The 20,438-nt window shown below is 43.1% G+C and overlaps 1 protein-coding gene across 3 annotated transcripts in view; it reads right to left on the reverse strand.

The window, feature by feature from the left end:
* Positions 1-20,438, reverse strand: part of LOC122798471 — a 614,991-nt gene that overhangs the window by 511,711 nt on the left and 82,842 nt on the right. The window contains exon 3 of one of the 3 annotated variants that reach the window (XR_006364274.1): positions 5,295-5,375. The exons of the other annotated variants lie outside the window; for them this stretch is intronic. The gene's annotated coding sequence lies outside the window, so the exon portion shown is untranslated. The remainder of the gene's footprint in view (positions 1-5,294; positions 5,376-20,438) is intronic. 3 annotated transcript variants of the gene reach the window in all.

The raw sequence follows: 20,438 nt of genomic DNA on the forward strand, positions 1-20,438 counted from the left end.
GTTCAGAAAGTCCTTCTATGTGGCACATGTCATTGCCAAGGGTTTCGCATCCAGGAAGAAAGAGGTCATCATCTCTCTCTACTCTTCCCTCATTAGACCAATCATAGACCAATCATCAAGTATAATGCCCCATTTGGCATGTACCTCACTAGACACATACAACAGCTGGAAATGCCATAAAAGTACCTCACGAAGAGGATCCTAGGCTTTAAACATATGTCCTACATGGACAGACTCAAAAAACACCTGCTATTCTCTGTCTCATATCATCTACTAAGAGGTGATCTCTGCTTGACGTACAAAACCATGTCTGACTCAGCTCTGTTAGAAATGCTACATCTAAAGAAATCCCAATCCCTCCACACTAAACGCTCCAGAGACCTCAACCTCATTACCACAATCAAGAGAACATGCTGGAGGGACAGGCTCATAACCCAGGACTGCCCATGCTCTGGAATAGACTTTCCATACATGTCAAGCACAGCATCTCAATGGCCCTCTTCAGGAGAAATCTTGATGAATGAATGGGAAATAGAAAGGTCACCATGGGGATCACTCCAGTGGCTCTAGTTGATAGAGGCACTGGGAACTAACTTTGGGCGGCACAATGCCAGAGCACTTCTATGGGCTAGGCTTGTAAAGGCTCCAGGGCCATTAGCCTAGTACACACCTATGAACCTAAGAAGCAGTGAACTTCTGTATATGGTTGCCCACAGTGCCTGAAACAGACTATGGCCAGAAGTGCCTGCTGACAGGCTGTTTTATTACTTCTAGCATACCAAAAGTCCATTCTCTGCAAAACAATGCCCTATTCTATTATAAGGAACCCTACCACTAAGAATCTAAATCTTTTGCTACTACTCATAAATTCTCTAAGGTAAGACATGAGCACTGTGATTAACTCAACATTCTCTTTGCTATGCTCCCCCAGTTCCCTTTGGAAGTATAATTTTGTTTTGACAGCTAAAACTCATACTTAGGCTTGCTACTACCAACTACTTCTTCTCCTAAGTAGCCCCTTCCAGATGGGATCATTACCTTTCATGAGTTGTAACTAATATTCAGGCTTGTTGCTACTACCCATCTCTTCCACTAAAATAGCCACTTTACCAATCTTGACTGGAGGTTTGGGTATATGCAGAGTTCCCCCTTCACTACCATCCTCCATCCTCACATGACTATCTCCATGTCTAACAGACAATAAACTGCATATACAGAAGGTACTCTATCATCAAAATTACTTCTGATTAAAACATCTAAAGGGATATCAAACACTGCCCCCATAGCCAGCCTGGTGGCATATAAATATAAAGCCCAGACTACTACCTAAATGTCTTAAGTTTGACAAGAAGCCCATATGATTGAGGTACTGGCAGGGAGGATGGATGGTGCCCATCCTGAGGGAGAAGGAGGTGGCTCCCAGCCACTTTATGCATGCTGCTGCACTGGTCCAAGGGATGGAGGTCACAGGCACAGAAAAAGCAGTGGTCTATACAGACAGAGCCATGCAACTGTCCAAGCTGGTCAAGATAACTTAAGTATAATGCAATGCAAGCAAATGGAGCTTTTCTCCCCAAGCCTCTGCTGAAAATGGGTATTACTCACTTGGACTTTCCTGGTAGACAAAGACAAATAAATAAATCTAACTGTTCTACTTTACGATTACATTAACTATAGTGCGTGCGTTTATTACATACACATACACACACGTGTAGATATGGCACCAGGGGTTTTGGAACACTGCACAAACTCTCAGACCCATTTCCCCCTCATGGTACACTCAGCCACTCACTACATTTACTGGGATGCAACTGACTAGTAAGTAAGAGTTATCAGTTTTTTAGAATGTCAAGCACCTGCTGTGCAACAGCACAAAATCAAGCTTTACAGTACTGTGCTTCTGAAAGATGTTACATACTGCAAAGTAGCAGCGGTGCACTTACAGAACTACAAGTAAAGTGGCGAATACCATAACACTCCCTACTTCTACATTTTGACTCCAATGAAAGAATGCAGTCTAACCTGACCTCAGAGCAAGAATATCAATAAGTGGTTGTGCAGCAGCCCTCAAGTTTGAAAGAACAGGAGGGTTGTACTCTGCAGTTAACGCAGTGGTGCTGCTACATGCAAAGCACATTCCACAGCTGCTTGTCTTTACAGACAGTGCAGCAACTTTCAAGCAAGAGATACTATTCTCAATATTCACCAAAAACATGACAAATATTTTCTGTCCAGCTAGTTCACGTTCTTTCTTAAAGCCAACAAAAGAGAAAAATATCATCTGATATATATCATCTAGGAACAAGATTAATAAAAATAAATATTTGATAGGAAGAGAACCAAAAACAGGACACCTCAAAATAAATAGTAATGATAAACTAAATCAGAGCATGTCAATGGTTTTCAGCATGAAGTGCATTAAGATACAAATAAGCAGTAGTTTAAATTCAACATTCTGCAGAGCTACCAAACTCATAACAAAATATTTGAAAAGAAATAAAAAAAAAAACAGCCCTTGACTCTAGTACTGATGGGCCAAAATATATTACTTAATCAGCTGTGTCACAGAAATAAATATTCTCTGATCTCGCAGAAGAAAAACTACAACTGGGTGGGGCGCCTAACTTAAAAATCTCCCTTCTCACTATTAGAAAAAATAAATAAATAACTCTCTCCTTTTATAATGAACAGCAAAGAATTTTTTTTTACTCTAGTTAGTCCCGAAAGAAATCCCATCTCCCTTTCTTCTCTCAAATTGCTCAGCTTCATTCAAAATGCAGGTGAATTGCTGCTAAACAAAAAGAAGTTAACCAAAAACTTATCCTCAAGTACTTGGTTTTCAAATAGGAATCACCACTGGCCACCAAATGAAAGTCTTTCTTATTGATGGTATTTAAAGCCTGCCACCTCCTAAAGCTGCAAAAGCAGAAGACACTCCACTATTTCCTGTTATACGCAGGGAGACGTGGATCTGACATAAGGAGGCTTGCAGCAAATCCTCCCTCCAAAAGCCTAGGAGCGTTGGGGAGAACAGTGGAGGTGAAGTGTGTGTTAGGTATGATTGCTTTTTTCTAACTTCTGCACATGTAGACAGAGAATGTATGTACAATTTAGTCCTACGATGTAAGATAAGTAGAGTTTGGCAACAAGTTTGGGGTTCACAGACTCTTACTAAGCTTACAGCCAAGGAGACCGTCAAAATGCTCAGTGACATCCGCCCATACTGGTGGGAACTAACACTACCCATTACGTGGACTTTCCTCACATATTCTTGGCGAAAATTCAAGATCATCTATCCAGTCATCCAGACTGGTTTTAAATGCTGCAGCATATTCCAGATAAAGAGGATACAATGAGTTAGGTAACTGTCATATCATCAGCTGTTGTTGAGGGTGGTGGACAAGGTTACTCTCACTGGTGTTGCCACAAAGTCACTGTGTTACCTTGATGTTACCCTGACTGATTGAAATAAAACTTGTACATCAATCACTCAAAAAGGCATGCCATGGCATGCTTCACATATTCATGGCTACCCCCATACCAATCCCTTTGTGTTATCAGCTGTTGCCAGTCTAGTAAACAAGAAGCACTTCAAGTCCCAAGTTTTTGTGTATGTGCCTCCATATTCAACAATTTTATTCTAGTTTAACGGTAGTGTAATGATACAAATATTTTGCATCTCTACTATTTCAACTTTGTTGCATTCAGATGCAGTTAATTTCTATTACGAATATGGCCATTATAAAACTCAACTTGTGTTGCCAGTTTCACCACTATAACCCTAACAGACATAATATTGTAAAATATGTTGGTTGCACAGTGCCCTCTTGTGCTGTTGTATGGTATACACGGGTTTGCCTGCTTCAAAGCTGCCTGTAGAAGTATTCATTTACCAGAACCATATAGCTTACAAAACCTGATCTCAAGCTCAGTCTGAATACAGAAAATGCAAGACAGCTCTTAATCTAGCAGTGTGCATCACTATGGATGCACATAAGCAATCAAATCAACTTAAGCAAGTCTCAGGCCCCACTTTGTTCAAAAATAAGAACCAAATGCAAATTAAAATTATTTACACAGCTTCATCAGAAAAACTTCACTAAATTAATTACTACTGTATGAAGAAACTACTATTAAATAGGTAGGTCTTAAGGGACCTCTTAAAACACTGCATTGTGAGCTTGACAGAAGATCAACTCCAACCCATATTTTCAAGCTATAACCTAGGAATCACTAGCTTTCCTTGCCTACTGAGTAGACATGTCAGAAGGACTGATGTAAAACGAACAGCTACATTACCTAGCAGAGACCCATGCCATGCAGGACCTAGTAACTTACAAACAATACCTTATACTCTGACCTAATGGCCATAGGCAGCCACCTGCAAACTATGCAACTCGGACATTACACACAGACCTCTTAACACCCCACTGTGCAGTATTTTGCCCTGCTTTTAAGTAACCAAGCAAGGTCACAGGTGCTTGGCCCAAGGTAAAGGCCATAACAGTGATCCAGTCAGATCAGAACATGCATTATCTTCGGAGATGTCCTCAGATGGTAGCAAATACTGCATAGTCCTGTAGTAGTACACACCATGGAGAATAACTCCCAAATTACACACGTTAGATACAAACGGAGCAAGACAGAATGCAGGACCCTTAAGGTAGCATGAATGGTCTCTGTCTTTGTCTATCTGTAGACTCAGTACAATCAGAAAACTCTTCATTTAAATACAATTGCCTCAGACTTTCTCCTAATGATGCTGGGACAGAATTAATTTCTGAGGGGAGCTGAGGAATGATTATCATTGACATTACAGTGAAAGATCAATCATCCAGTGAAATTATGTACACTCAACAGCAATGGACCAAGAAAGGGGTCCCAAGGAATCTTGCTTTGCACATGACAGCTCAAGGAAGAATTAACTTCAGAAACTACCCTCTGCTGGTGCCTTGATAGGCAAAAAGCAAACAACTGAGGACTGTGGCAAATAAATCACAGTGGCTATGCAAATGCTCTTAGCAAGAGCTTAGATCCCACAGCTGCAAATGCTGCCAAGAGATCAAGAACCACCAAAACCAAACAGAGCTGATCTCTTACAAACTATGAGACAATTCACTCATTTGTCTACTACCTACTTTATCTCCACCAGGGTCATAGGAGAGCCAGAACCATGCTTTCAAATCAGCAAGCACAAGGCACAGAAGATGCCTAGAGAGGACACAAGTCCATCACAGAATGCATACATAACATACACAGACCTATAGGTAATATAATCTTGGCAGTTAACCTACCTAAACATCTTTAGGATGTGAAAGGCAAAAAAAAACCTACTCAGACATGGGAAGGACAAGCAGACTCCTGAAGGGAGGCACCTGAAACCAGAACAGAAACAGAGAATTAAGCACCATGAATCAAAAATGCTAAATGATGCACCACCGTACAAATTTCTTTTCTTAATAGAACAGTCTCAGCATTGTGTAATCTCAAGAAACTGAACAGATATGGATCTAGGAGTTATGAGACATTATATATGACTCAACCAACAATGAATCCACTTTCAAAATAACTTTACCAATAAATGTCAGTATGTTTCCATGCTAAACAGGTCCAAAGAAGGTTTCTGATGAACAGAAGTAACTAAAGACCTCTTTTAAGTTGAATGGGAATACACACATCCATACCCCAAACTTTTCACTAATATCATCTTATTAGTACCTGAGACACAAACTCCGTTCTACTCCCATAGTGAACAGTGGAAGCAAGGGAACAAGACACTATGCAGAAACCTAAGGTAACATGAATGATCACTGCCTTAGTCTCACACTGTTGCTTCTCAGTGCTAGCATGTCAGTGATATCCAGCAATTCCTTCCTGACTTTGCATGTTACAAATTTGTTTATATCAGCTTCTCAGACGTTATAAGACTCATTTTCAACATACACCTTCGACCTGTAGACTTGACTAGCCTGGCTGGACAAGGATCAAATCCAGCCTGGATTTTCTGGGTCCGGTTGCTCTCCAGATAGTTATGTTGTGTGAAATAAATCCGGGAATTTCGAGTATGTGAAAATTCGCTCGTTTGAGTTTTTGATATTCCACGATTCAAAGTTATGATACAGACCCGCGATCCCTAGCCAACCAACAGTTCCTCAGGGCCTGCCAAAGGAGCCCTCTCTTCAGTGCAAAAAACTGAAGCTTTTTACACTATAATTATCCTTTTATGGAGTTTTTTCCTCAGGCTCCTGACAGTTGGAGAATGTGGAAGGCACTCTTAGCTTTGCGAAGCTAAACAGTTGTGATAGGGAAGGACTCATATAGCTTAAGCTACTTCAACAGTGATCTATGTTTGTACATCAATGGAATTATATGCAACGGTTGGAATGTGAGTGGGCTTTGTAAGGTACAGTATACAATAGTCAGAGAAACAAAGATATGACATAAATTTGGGGGTAGGAAGGGCGGAGAGAAGCTAGAAATGGCTAGCACAGAATGGAAATAAGTTATTCAATCTAGGTGGGATATCATGAATGCAAGAATTAAGGCAGAAATGGAATCAGGGGTAAAGGTGTAGATACTGTAAGGGAGAGGAGTTGTGTTTACATGCATAGAAGATGTAGAGGGGCACTGTAGTGAATGTGCAAGAGTCCCACTGAATATAAGGAGATAGTCACTAAAAGATTATTCATGACTGGTCAAAACATTTAAAACCAAAAATAGTTCACTAAAAAACAAAGGACCCCAAACTGTATTAGCGTAAAAAATGTTTTAATCTCCGCTTTCATACAAACACTTCATCAGAAAAATCTGATCAAACAATACAAAGTACAGTTGTGTACACTTACCATAAATGTAGATGTTCGAGTATATTCACTGTTGCAGTCATTAGGTTCATAGGTTAGTACTACGCTAACTGCCCTTGCAAGTTATTTTAATCCTAGCCTATTATCCGCTGTGAGATTCAAACCCTGTACCTTGTGTTTGTAAGGCAAACACCTTAACCATTAGGCCACCCTCCCAACCCTTTCTTTCTCTATTTTCTACAACCTATGTGGTGTATTTGCTTGTACATGAAGGTAAAGTTTATATTGATGCATTTATTACATTACATTTGGGTAATCTGCTGGCAGGTTGCCCTCAGTCGGCCTGAATTCCAAAGTCTTGGGTCCTGCGTCAGTTGCTGTCTCCTCTTCCATGACGTCAGGTCGTCAGGTGTATAAAACATGCAGCCGACGCTATTTTCTTTAGTTTTTCTTGCCCTCGATGTCAGGTGCCCCCAAAAAGGTAGCAAAAAAAAAAATATATATATATATATATATATATATATATATATATATATACACACACACACATGCATCAATATAAACTTTACCTTCATCTATAAGCAAATACACCACATAGGTTGTAGAAGATAGAGAAGGAAAGATAACTCCAGAATGACAGGGGGGTGGCGGGAGTGTAACCTGGACTGCAACAGTGAATACACTCGAACATCTACATTTATGGTAAGTGTACACAACTGTACTATGTTCTTCATGTTTCACTGTTGCAGTCATTACATTTGGGTAGAATCCCAAAGCTATGGTGGTGAGGCTGGAGCTAAACAGCATTAGGAGCAGCTATAAGGCCCTGCAGAACTGCAGTGGCAAAGCCTGCCCTAGATTTAGAGTAGAGAGGCAAATGATAATGCTTTGTAAAGGTGTGAACAGAACTCCAAGTAGCAGTCTCTAGAATGTCTTTGGTTGGTACTCCCCTGAGAAAGACTGCTGAAGTAGCTGCAGCTCTGGTGGAATGAGACCTAATGCTCTTGGGCACAGGTTTACCATGGTGTAAATAGCAGAAACGGATGCAGTGGCTTATCCACTTTGAAATTGTCTGCTTTGAAATAGCCTTGCCTTCTGATCCTGCAGCAAATGTCACTAGTAATTGCTCAGTTTTTCTTAGAGCTTTAGTCCTGCTCAAGCAGAATCTTAGCTATCTGTGCACGTCCAAGGAATGCAGAATTCTCTCCTCCTTGTTCTGCAGATTTGGATAAAAGGTTGGCAGATGAATTGTTTGGTTAAGAGCCACACTGGAAACCACCTTAGGCATAAAAGTAGGATTTTTCCTCAGAGACACCCTGCCTGGGTAAAATATGATAACAGGCTCTACAGCCATGAGGGCCTGTAGCTCTGAAACTGTTCTTGCTGAAGTAATTGCTAGTAGCAGAGCTGCTTTCCATGATAAGAACTTTATATCAGCGGTAGCAGCTGGTTCAAATGGGGGCAGGGTGAGCTTTTTCAACACATAATTGAGGTCCCATGCAGGCAATGGTGATCTTCTAGGAGGCCTTAAATTTTTGGCTCCTCTAAGATACTGCTTTAGTAAAGGATGAGAAACGATTGGTGGCTCTGTATTGTAATGAGCCGAAATGGCAGAGGCATGGATTTTAATTGATGAGAAAGATAGGCCTTTGTCAAGAATCTCAGTTAAGTATTGCAATATCTGAGGAATATTTGGTTCTGCTGTATCAGTTCCTTGTGCTTGATTCCAAGCACAGAATCTCTTCCATCTGTCAACATAAGATTTTCTAGTACTAGGCCTTCTGGCTTCCAAAATGACATCCATCACAGCTTTACTGAGAGGTGTTATTTGTATGACTACATATCAGCCATGCTGCCAGATTCAGGGTCTGTAGCTGATTGTGCAGGATCTGATTGTTTTGCTGGGAAAGTAGTTGTGGTCTTTGTGGCAAGGTCCAAGCTGGGTATTGAGACAAGTTCCTTAGGATTGGGTACCAGTATTGGCAGGGCCAGTCTGGGGCAATTAGTATCATCTTTGGTTTATCTTGTCTGACTTTTAGGAGGACCTTGGGGAGAAGAGGCAGAGGAGGAAAAGCGTAAACTGATAAGTTTTTCCAACTGAAGGATAGGGTGTTCACTTTCCATGCTTGTCTGTGATAAGTCCTTGTGCAGAATCTTTTCAATTGATAATTTTGAGGAGAGGCAAATAGATCTATGTCTGGGCTCCCCCATTTCTCTGTTATCATGCTGAAGACTTGTGGATTTAGTTTCCACTTGTGAGGATCCATAAGGTTTCTGCTTAGATCGTCTGCCAGAGTGTTTTGTTTTCCTGGCAGGAATTGAGCTTGAAGATGTATTTGGTAGGTCAAAGCTATGTCCCACAGTGCCATGGCTAATCTGCAAAGGGGGTAAGAGTGTGTGCCCCCTTGCTTATTTATATACCACATGACTGTGGTGTTGTCCATCTTTATCAGCAGTTGTCCTGGATGAAGTAAGTCCTTGAAGGCTGTTAGGGCATTCTGAACAGCTAGCATCTCTTTCTGGCTGATATGTAGATGCATTTCTTTTGGTGTCCATATGCCCTGAATGCATCTTCCTGCCATGTGGGCCCCCAGGCATAATCTGATGCGTCTGTTGTTAAGGTTTGGCTGGCAGGGGGTAGAGTGAAGGGCCGTTCCATGTTTTGGTGACATGCCTTTGCCCACCATAGAAACTCCTGTTGCAGGCAGGGAATGAGAGGAATCATTGTTTCCAGACTGTGAGAATGCTGACTCCATAAACTTTTTAGGTACCATTGAAGTTTCCTCGTATGCAGTCTTACATATGAAATCAGTAGGATGCAGGATGCCATGAAGCCCAGGGCCTGCAGAATTTGTCTTGCAGAAGACTGGGTTTTTGTTGCCATGAGTTTGAAGTAAGTAGTCAGTTGCCTGTGCTTGTCTGGCGTGAGGTAAGTCATCTGGGCAGTTGTATTCAAGCTTGCACCCAGGAATGTTATCTTTTGAGAGGGTACCAGTTGTGATTTCTTTTCGTTTATTGTGTACCCTAGGTATGTTAGAAGCCTTTTCACAAACGCCAGGTGTCGAAGAAGAGTGTCCTTGTTCTCTGCTTGAACGAGACAGTCATCTAAGTAAGGATATATTTGTATACTTCTTTGTCTGCAAAATGCAATTACTGGTGCCAGGCACTTTGTAAAGACCCTGGGTGCAGTAGATAAGCCAAAGGGTAGTGCAGAGAATTGGTAATACATTAAGCCAGCCTTGAATCTGAGGTATCTTCTGCACGACTGTCTTATTAGGACATGCAGGTATGCCTCTTTTAGGTCTAAAGTCACCAGCCAAGCATTCTTGTCCAGCATGGGCAGAAGCTGCTGCAAAGTCAGCATTTTGAATTTTCGAATGTCCATGTATGTGTTCAAAATCGATAAATCCAGCATTGGCCGCCAGGCCTTGTCCTTTCTGGGTACCAAGAACAGTTGAGTAAAAACCTTGTCCTTTTTCCTGTTCTGGTACTGTCTGAATGGCTCCCATATCCATGAGGGATGTAACCTGTTTCTGTGCCTCTGCCCATTGATTTTTTGGCAGATCTGGCCAACCATTTGCCATTGGCAGAGTGTGGAAATGGAATCTGTATTCCTGTGATACGATGTTTAGTACCCACTTGTCCTGGGTTATTAACTGCCAATTTTGAGAAAAAAGTGCTAATTTTCCCCCTATGGGTGCTGCCAAAAGATAAGTGCTTGGTGTAGGCAGAGGGAAGTCATTGGGATTGCTTTCTGTAGGTTTGTGCTTTATCTCCTCCGGATTTGGAGGTGGAAGTGCCCCATTGCTTTGACCTGTATGAATCTTGCACCAGGTATCTGGAACCCTTAGGGCATCTGGATTTGGCCCTTTGAGCTCTGTCTAACACAGGAAAGGACCAATTATTGTAGGCCAGTGTCTACTGAATCTTGGTGGCTGCACTTGTAAGAAGTCTTTAACAGTTTACGACCTCCAGAATCTCAACAGATCTGAGCAAAAGCCCTTGTGTGTATTTTTACGGCTAGGTGCTAAATACTGCCAGCTGCCAGCAATGGGGGTTTTGCCTGGGAACTAGAAGGCAGATGACAAGAAATGATGTCATCCTGCAAGCTATTCCAGCAGTAATATTTTAGATATTATTTTGAGACGTCTCTTAATGAGGTAGAGCATTCTGTATTCGGTCTTGGGCCTGACAACAAGAAGAACCATTCACCACATCATCTGTCTTGCTTTATTAAGTAAGTTATAATTCTCTTAGATTCAGTCAGGGATATAGCGAATATATTATTTTTCTTTATTTGTTTGAGACTATCCTTCAATGTTGTTTTAAATATTTCCTGTGATTTTGAACTCTAATGTCACTGTAAATATATATATATATATATATATATATATATATATATATATATAGTATTGTCTTGTTCTTTTCTTAATTATTATTAAATATATTTAAACCTTCATTGTGGTTGATATTTGTAGAGATATTTAAGTTTTGAGAGTACTTGCATATTTGGTGACATTGTGTTGGCCACTCCTAACAGCCTTGCTCTTGGTCAAACTATTCTTTGTGTTAATATTACACAGTAAGATTGGACACCCTTTGTTAAAGGCCTTAAATTAGCTGTCAAGGGGTTCTGGTGGCAGTGGTAACTACCTTACAGTCTGGGCAAAAGGGGACATGTGTGTGTGTGTCTGCGTGTGTGTCTGTCTGTGTGTGTGTGTGTGTGTGTGTGTGTGTGTGTGTGTGTGTGTGTGTGTGTGTGTGTGTGTGCAAATCAAATCTCCAAAAGAGTGCGTGTTAGCTACTTGGGCAGGGACACAAAGCACTGGTTGGACAGACAGAGTGTTGGAGGACATGGCTTAGAACCTTGGCTAAAGACTTAAATCTACAGCTGTGCCAGTGGGGAGTCTTATTGGGGATCTGGAGAAAGAGGAACCAGACTCAGTTGGTCTCTGTGTGCTCTTAAGAGAAATTGCACTTGATGCAGAGAGCTGCATCTAGAAATACTGTGTGCATTTGTTATCCTCCCAGTGAATATGCCCCCACAGGTGCCAGTGGTGAGGACTGAGGTTCCTTGATTACTGGCCCAGAGGGTGGATATCCATGTCGCATATTGATGAACAGTGGTGAGGTGTTACATATTGGCTGGCAGTGGTGGGATATCCACATCACTTATCGGTGTGGATATTGAAGAATGGTATTGGTACTCTCAAGCAGCCGCACGGTAGACATTCAGAGTTTCATATCGCAATGTTTTATTTATTTTTTGTTAGCTTAGTTAGTCAGGGAGAGCAGGCAAGGACGTCAGCAGAGGATTATATCAAGCTGACAAGGAGTCATTTGGCTGAGATGTGCCAAGCCAAAGGACTTGTGCATGCCAACCTGACTAAAGCAGAAATGATTGCAGCCTTAGCCACAGCTGCATTACAGACCAGCAACCAGGAAGACAGTCAGACTGGCCTTGGGGATGTACAACTCTCACAAAATGGACAGTTCTATTTTTCCTCAGAGGACTTAAAAATCTGTCTGGAGTTAGAGAGACTTGAACTGGAGGACAAATGTTTGGAACTAAATCAGCAGAGAGACTGCGGCATCTGGAGGCTGAAGAAAAGAAGGAACAGATGGAATTAGAATCAGCAGATGTCTGGAAGCCGAAGAAAATGAGAGGCAGAGGCAACTTGAAAAGGAAATGCTGACTCTTCACCAGGGTCATGGAGGTAACAGGGAAGGGAGTAACCAAACCCCAGAAGCAATAAAGATCAGTAAATTTCTTCCACAATTTACAGAGGGTGATAATTTTGATAGTTTTATTCATATGTTTGAAAGGGTATGTAAACAGTATAATGCTGACCAAGGGCTCTGGGTACGGATCCTGACCCTCTTACTCCATGGTAAAGCTGTAACTGCTTTTTCTAAATTGTCTGATATTGATTGCTTAAATTATAATACAGTTGAAAAGTGTTTACTGGAATGCTTTAACAACTGAAGTTTATAGCAAAAAGTTTCATGAGCACAGAAGCAAGGCAGATGAAAGTGTGTGTGATTATTTTACTGAGTTAAGCACTTATTTTCATAGGTTGGTGAGTGGGTGTCAGGTCACCACTTTTGAAGGGCTGGCAGATGTTTTGGTGAGGGTACAAGCCCTCATCACTTTGCCTGAAGACATAAGAATTTGGTTGGCAGATAGGGAATGCAATGCAGCAGATGAGTTGGGGAAAAAAAGGAGACCTATACCTAGCAAGCTGGGTATCACTGAACAGGAAAGGGATACCCAGTGCTGCACATGGGTATAAGGGAACCCACTGTGGGAGCCTAAACCACCCCAATAGAGTCCACCAGTAAAAGGGGAAGCCACTAGTTCAGGTACAAGGCCAGGATCAACGGTAAAATGTTTTAAATGTAACCAGTGGGGCCATGTATCATACAGATGTCCATGGAGGCAAGGTGGGGAACAAAAGATAGGGGGGCCAGAAAGTGGGAATTACAGAATGCCAGAGGTAAGTTGTCTGGAGATAACAAGGGTACCAAACTACCACAAGAGGTTATATCCTATCTTAGTAGACGGGAAACAGACCACTGCTAAGAGAGACACAGCCTCTATCCTAACCATTGTGAAGCCTGCAATGGTTAAAAAGGAGCACTACTTGCTTGGGTAGTCTACTCCAGTCAGAGTTTTAGGTAGGACCCCATTCCAAATACTTTGGCCTGTGTTCACCTTGACTGGGAAGGTGGAAAAGGAAGCAAGCAAGTGTATTTGAGGATATCCCTGTAGATGTCCTGATAGGGAATCATTTTGATACTGCAGTATCTTGTGCGCATGCAGTGACATGCAGTCAGGCTCGGAGACAGGCATGTGGGTTTGGTAGCCTGGGGGGGACCCAGACAGACCACACACCTGAAGCCAGGACTGGTGAGGTGGTTAATTCAGGGAGGGAGTTACCCTGTAGCAGTGAGAAGAAAGGTGAGCCACAGCTGCTGGTGGGCACTGATGTTCCCTTGGACAGAGTGACTGCAAGGGCATACATGAGTAGTAGTTTCCAGGCTGACAGTGAGGCACCACTGCCAGAGGATACCAGACTTCCTGTGGAAGGGGAGCTGGGAAGGGTTACAAAGAGAGCTGAGACAGGCTCAGCTCTCACACCCTACATTACAAGGCTTGAGGGAGGTAGCTAGGGAGGCGCCTGATTCTCAAGGAAAAGAGGAATCTGTACACTGCAACAAAGGGTTATTGTATAAAGAGTGGACCCCTGTGGGAGGGCTAGAAGGTGAGGTAATACAGCAGTTGGCAGTGCCCACAGTCTACCATCTGGTACTTCTAGCCAAGGCCCACAACATTCCCTTTGAAGGTCATATGGGCATAAAGCGTATCAACAGACGTATTATGCAGAACTTTTATTGGCCTGGGATTTTCAGGTATATAACAAGATACTGCAGGACCTGTGAGCAGTGCCAAATTGTAGGCAAGGCAGGAGACAAGGTTAAAGCTCCCTTGATGCCTTTGCCTGTGATTGAGGAGCCACTACAGATGGTAGCTATGGATATTGTGGGGCTTCTGAGTACCCGAAGTTCCACGGGGAAGAACAGGAAGTTATGTACTCACCACAACGTTCGATGTATGTAGTACATCTCACCTCACATTCTTACCCATGGGTTCGGAGCCGAATATCGGCTCCGACTCGGCCAAACTTTTCTAGCTTGAAGTCTTCTACTGTCTGGGCTAAGCAGGTATCCCATGGTGCACTGCTCCATATCCCCAGATCTAGTTTGCTGCGAAACCCATACATACCCCATGCATACACAACATCCAGATAAAAAGAACAAGCTGACATAAAGGGAACTGTAGATAAAAACAACCCCTAACCTCCAGATCCTCCAGGAAGGGGGAAGGCGGGAGGGTAAGTAAGAATGTGAGGCGAGATGGACTACATACATCGAACGTTATGGTGAGTACATAACTTCCTGATGTTATGTAGTCCTATCTCACCTACATTCTTACCCGTGGGACAGCGTCCCTAGCACCTACACCCTGGGTGGCTCATAGGAAAATACTCCTGAGTACTGTGGAGCCAAAGGACGAACTGCCCCTAGAAACCACGTCCAATTTGTAATGAGAAACAAATGTGTGAGGAGAAGCCCAAGTAGCTGCAGCACATACATCACCCATTGACAACCTGGCCTGATAGGCTGTAGATGTAGAAACGGCCCGAGTAGAGTGAGCCTTGACCGGAAATGGCAGATCCTTTCCTCCCGCTTGGTAGACGAAAGTACAGTTGTGTACACTTACCATAAATGTAGATGTTCGATTGTCTTCACTGTTGCAGTCATCACTGTAAGGTTCATCCTGCCGGCAGGCAGCCCTCGGTCAGCCAGAATCCCAAAGTTTGAGTCTGGCGTCGGCTGTGCACTCACCCTCCCTGATGTCAGATTGTCATTGGTACAAAGCTCCCAGCCGACGCCATGTTCTCCAGTTTTGCTTGCCCCAGATGTCAGGTGCCCAAAAGTAAAGGCTAAAAGTAAAACAAAAAAGTAAAATACAACAAACCCCATACCCTGTAGCAAATGCACCTCAGAAGAAGGGTGAAGCAGGGAACCACACCAATAAAAGTATAAGAGGGGACAGGAAGGTGGGTAACCCAGACTGCAACAGTGAAGACACTCGAACATCTACATTTATGGGTAAGTGTACACAACTGTACTATGTTCATCGTGTTTCACTGTCGCAGTCATCACTGTAGGGTTGAATCCCAAAGCTGAGATAAAGGGTGGTGGTTATTGAGTAGAAGGGGCAGCTAGAAGGCCTTGCAAGACTGCAGAAGCAAAGCCTGCCCTGGACTTAGAATAAAGAGGGAGATTATAGTGCTTAGAGAAAGTATGCACTGAACTCCAAGTTGCAGCTTCCAAAATATCTTTGGTAGGTACTCCCCTAAGAAAAGCAGCTGAAGTAGCAGCAGCTCTGGTAGAGTGAGTCCTAATTTTTCCTGGGATTTGCTTTCCATGATGAGAGTAACAAAATCTGATTCCATGAGCAATCCATTTAGAAATGGTCTGTTTTGAAATAGCTTTGCCTTGGGAATTTGTTGCATAAGAAACAAACAGTTTTTCGGTTTTCCTGATAGCCTTGGTTCTGTCCAGGTAAAAGCGAAGCTGCCTGTGCACGTCCAAAGAATGCAAGATCCTCTCCCTCTTATTCTGTGGATTAGGGAAAAAGGTAGGCAGGTGAATAGTTTGGTTTAAAGCCACTTTACAAACCACTTTAGGCATGAAAGTAGGGTTAGTCCTCAAAGAAACCCTGTCTTGATGAAAAATAATGTAAGGTTCCACAGCCATGAGCGCTTGTAACTCCAAGACTCTCCTGGCTGAAGTTAAAGCCAGTAGGATAATGGTCTTCCATGATAAATACTTTAGATCAGATGTGGCAGCAGGCTCAAAAGGAGGCAGAGTAAGTTTTTCCAGGACATAATTGAGGTCCCAGGCAGGAATGGGTGGTGTCCTAGGGGGCCTTAAATTCTTTGTTCCTCTGAGATATTGTTTCAGAAGTGGATGTGAAAAATTGGAGGATCTGTATTATAATGTGCAGAGATAGCTGATGCATGTATTTTTATGGAGGAAAAAGATAAACCCTTATGCAACATATCTGTTAGGTAATGTAAAATCAATGGAATATTTGGAATGAGAGGATCTGATTCCTGAGCATGCATCCAGATGCAAAATCTCCTCCATTTACCTTCATAAGATTTCCTAGTGCTAGGCCTTCTGGCTTCTAAAATAACGTCCATGACCTGTTTGGAAAGGGTAGGATTAATCATAGACCCTGAATACGCCAGGCTGCCAGGCTGAGAGTTTTGATATGAGAGCGCAGGACCTGGCCCTGATGTTGAGACAAAAGATTTGGAATCTGAGGTAGAATCCAAGGAGGCTCCTGGGATAGATTTATCAGTGTTGGGTACCAAAATTGTCGAGGCCAGTTCGGGGCTAGTAAAATCAGCTTTGGTTTGTCCTGTTTTATCTTTAATAACACCCTTGGTAGAAGAAGTAGTGGTGGAAAGACATACCCCGAGAGGTTCCTCCAACTGAATGAGAGAGCATCCACTTTCCATGCTAGCTTGTGATATGTCCTTGTGCAAAAAGTCTGTAACTGGTAGTTGTGGGGAGATGCAAATAGATCTATGTCCAGGCAGCCCCAAGCTTCTGTAATCATCTTGAATATTTGGGTGTCTAGCATCCACTCATGTGGGTCTGACAGGTTCCTGCTCAGGCTGTCTGCCAGAGTGTTTTGTTTCCCTGGCAGGAATTGAGCTTGTAGGTCCACTTTGCAAGCTAGTGCTGTGTTCCATAGAGTCATGGCTAGTCTGCAAAGGGGGTAGGAGTGTGAACCCCCTTGCTTGTTTATGTACCACATAACTGTGGTGTTGTCTGTCCGTATCAGTAGCTGCCCTGGCTGTAAAAGATCCCTGAAAGCCAAGAGGGCATTCTGCACAGCTAATATCTCTTTTAAATTGATATGTAGTTGCTTCTGATCCTCTGTCCAAAAACCTTGCAGGCCTTTCCCCTGCAAGTGGGCTCCCCATGCATAATCCGAGGCATCCGTGTTTATCACTTGGTAGGCTGGAGGTAGACTGAAGGCTTTCCCTTTGTTTTGAAGACATGCCATGGCCCACCAATGGAATTCCTTTTGCAGGCAAGGCAAGACAGCAATCTCTGTTTCTAGAATGTGACAATGCTGGGACCATACGCTTTTTAGGTACCATTGTATCTTCCTCATATGCAGTCTTGCATATGGTATGAGTAGGATGCAGGAGGCCATGTAACCCAAAGCCTGCAGGAATTTCCTTGCAGTTAGCTGAGACATTAACGCCAGGCTTTTGAAAGTTGAAGCCAGTTGTAGTTGTTTTTCTGATGTCAGGGATGCCATCTGGGTTGTTGTGTTTAAAAGAGCACCCAGGAAAGTTATCTGTTGAGTGGGTGTCAAATTTGACTTTTTTACGTTCACAGTGAATCCCAGGTACTTGAGTCGATTCTGAACAAATTCCAGGTGCTGGAGTAAAATATCCTTGCTGTCTGCTTGAATAAGGCAGTCGTCCAGATAAGGGTAAATTTGAATTCCCTTGAGTCTGCAGTAAGCTACTACTGGTTCCAGGCACTTGGTAAAGACCCTGGGCGCTGTAGACAAGCCAAAGGGCAGCGCAGAGAATTGGTAATGTTTCGAGCCTGCCTTGAACCTGAGGTATTTTCTGCACTCCTGTCTGATAGGAATGTGTAGGTAAGCCTCCTTTAAATCCAATGTCACCATCCATGCATTTTTGCCCAACATTGGCAGGAGCTGCTGCAGAGTAAGCATCTTGAACTTTGGTATCTCCAGGAAAGTATTTAAGACTGACAGATCCAGGATGGGTCTCCAAGTATTTTGCTTTCTGGGAACTAGAAAGAGTCTTGAATAAAAGCCTTGTCCCGTTCTGAATTTGGAACCAGTTCTATGGCCCTCATAGCCATGAGGGACCTCACCTGTTTTAATGCCTCTGCCCATTGAGTTTTTGGTAGGTTTGGCCATCCATTTGGTTTTGGTAAGGTGTGAAAATGGAATTTGTAACCTCTTAAAACTACATCCAGAACCCACTTGTCTTGGGTTATGTAAGTCCAATTTCGGTGAAAAAGAGAAAGTCTTCCTCCCAGAGGAGCTTCCAGGAGAGAGGTTCCTGGAGCCATGCAGGGGGAGTCATTGAGCCTGTTTCCTATAAGGTTGAGACCTATCTTCTCCACTCCTGGGGGTGGAAGCACTCCACTGTCTAGGTCTATAAGAGGTCTGTGCTTGGGCCCTCCCTCTGGGGCGCCTATATCTACCCCTCTGAGGCTTGTCCGAGCTGGGAAAGGACCAGTTTTTAGCTGGCCAATTTCTGCTAAATCTAGGAGGCTGAACTTGTAAGAAATCCTTAACTGTTTGAATGGATTTTGCCTTATCCTCCATTTTCTTTACAACCTCTTCAGCCTTAGACCCAAACAAAACATTATGTTGAACAGGAGCATCCAGTAACTTTGCTTTCACTTGATCAGGCAAAATTTGTTCCTTTAACCAAGCATGCCTTCTAATGACCGTGCCAGTGGCAGCCGCCCTGCAAGAGGCCTCCAAAGCATCAAAACCACAGTGTAAGGTATGTTTCCCCACCTGCTCAGTAGCATGCATCAAATCATGTAATTCCTTATTGTCTGTACATGCAGAAATGGTACCCAGTTTTTGTTTCATAACAGACAAAAGATATTGCTGATATTTCAACGTATGAAATTGACAATTTAAAGCCCTAACAGATAAAGTAGCAAAAGTGTACATTTTTTTGCCCCATCTCTCCAAAGCTCTAGAATCCTTATCTGATGGAATAGGGTTCTTAGCAGTGGCGGCCTTAACACCCTTAGGACCCTGAGAAAAGGTTTCTGGATCAGCAGTAGGATTTTTATAAAGAAACTGGTGGGAGTCAGGGACTCTGTAATATCTATCAGGCTTAGCAGGGGCCGGAGGAAAGGAGTCAGGAGTTAAATTAGACTCAGAAAAGACATCATCCACAATATCCAAAATAGGAGGAATAGCCAGGGGTCTGTGTTGGGGAAGAAGAAGGAAATCCCTAAGCCTTCTCTTAGATTCAGAGTACTCCTGTCCTTCCCAGTGGAAACGTTCCCTCATGTCATGTAAAGTTTCCCCATAAGAATAATCCTCAGGAGGAGAAGCTGAAGGAATGGATTCCTCAGCATCAGAATCCTCATAAGGAGGGAAAGTATAATCCTGTTCAGAGGAAGACACTGAAGAGATAGATGCCTGATCAGCGGATTCATAATCCAATTCTTGTCTTGGCCTTTTGTCTGGAGGGGGATGTGAACCCCTAATCATAGTTAGCAAGTCCTCTGCCATTTTAAGCATTTGTTTTTGAGATTTAGGTCCCGGATCAGAGGAGGCCTGAGCTTGAGTCTTTGTTTTAGAAGGAGTCTTTGCCTTTGTCTTTGCCTTTACCTGAAGCTGTGTAGGCCTGAAAACCCCCTCGGAAGCTGGTACCTGCACAGCAGCTCCGGACCCATCCGAGGGAGCATTATCCAAAGGTCCTGCACCTGGAGTATTCGAAGGCCTAGTTGGCTCCTCGTGGGAGTCCGTTTCGGCAAGCGGTTCTGTAATGGCCAACGACAGGGGCTGCAAAAGCGCCTCACTGACGACGGCCGAACCGGCAGCTGGCTCTGATTGTAGACTGTCATCTGATTTGGACCTCGGAGGCCTATCCTTATCCTTGCACCTTTTATGAACTCCGGTAGTCGGAAGCGTGTCCGACGACATGTTATAATTAAATCGCCTCCCAAAGTAATGAAAAGCAAAATCGTATCTCCGCTTAATAGTACGTTGATTAAATCTAGCACAAAACCGACAACTAGCTACGTCATGATCAGGGCCTAGACAAGGAATACAGTAAGACTGAAAATACTTATGAGGTATTTGCTTCCCACAAGAAATACAATTATTAACTTTTTCTGACATCGGTCTGGAGCAAGAAAAAAGTTTCCCCAACAGGGTACTTAGCTTTAAAAAGAAGAATGTCTTCGGAATGAAGCACCAAAAATAACAGGAGTCAGCCGACCGGCACTTGCGAACTGCTTCCACCGCGC

This window comes from Protopterus annectens, chromosome 3.part1, assembly GCF_019279795.1.
Source record: "Protopterus annectens isolate FY-2018-M chromosome 3.part1, PAN1.0, whole genome shotgun sequence".
NCBI lineage: Eukaryota > Metazoa > Chordata > Ceratodontiformes > Protopteridae > Protopterus > Protopterus annectens.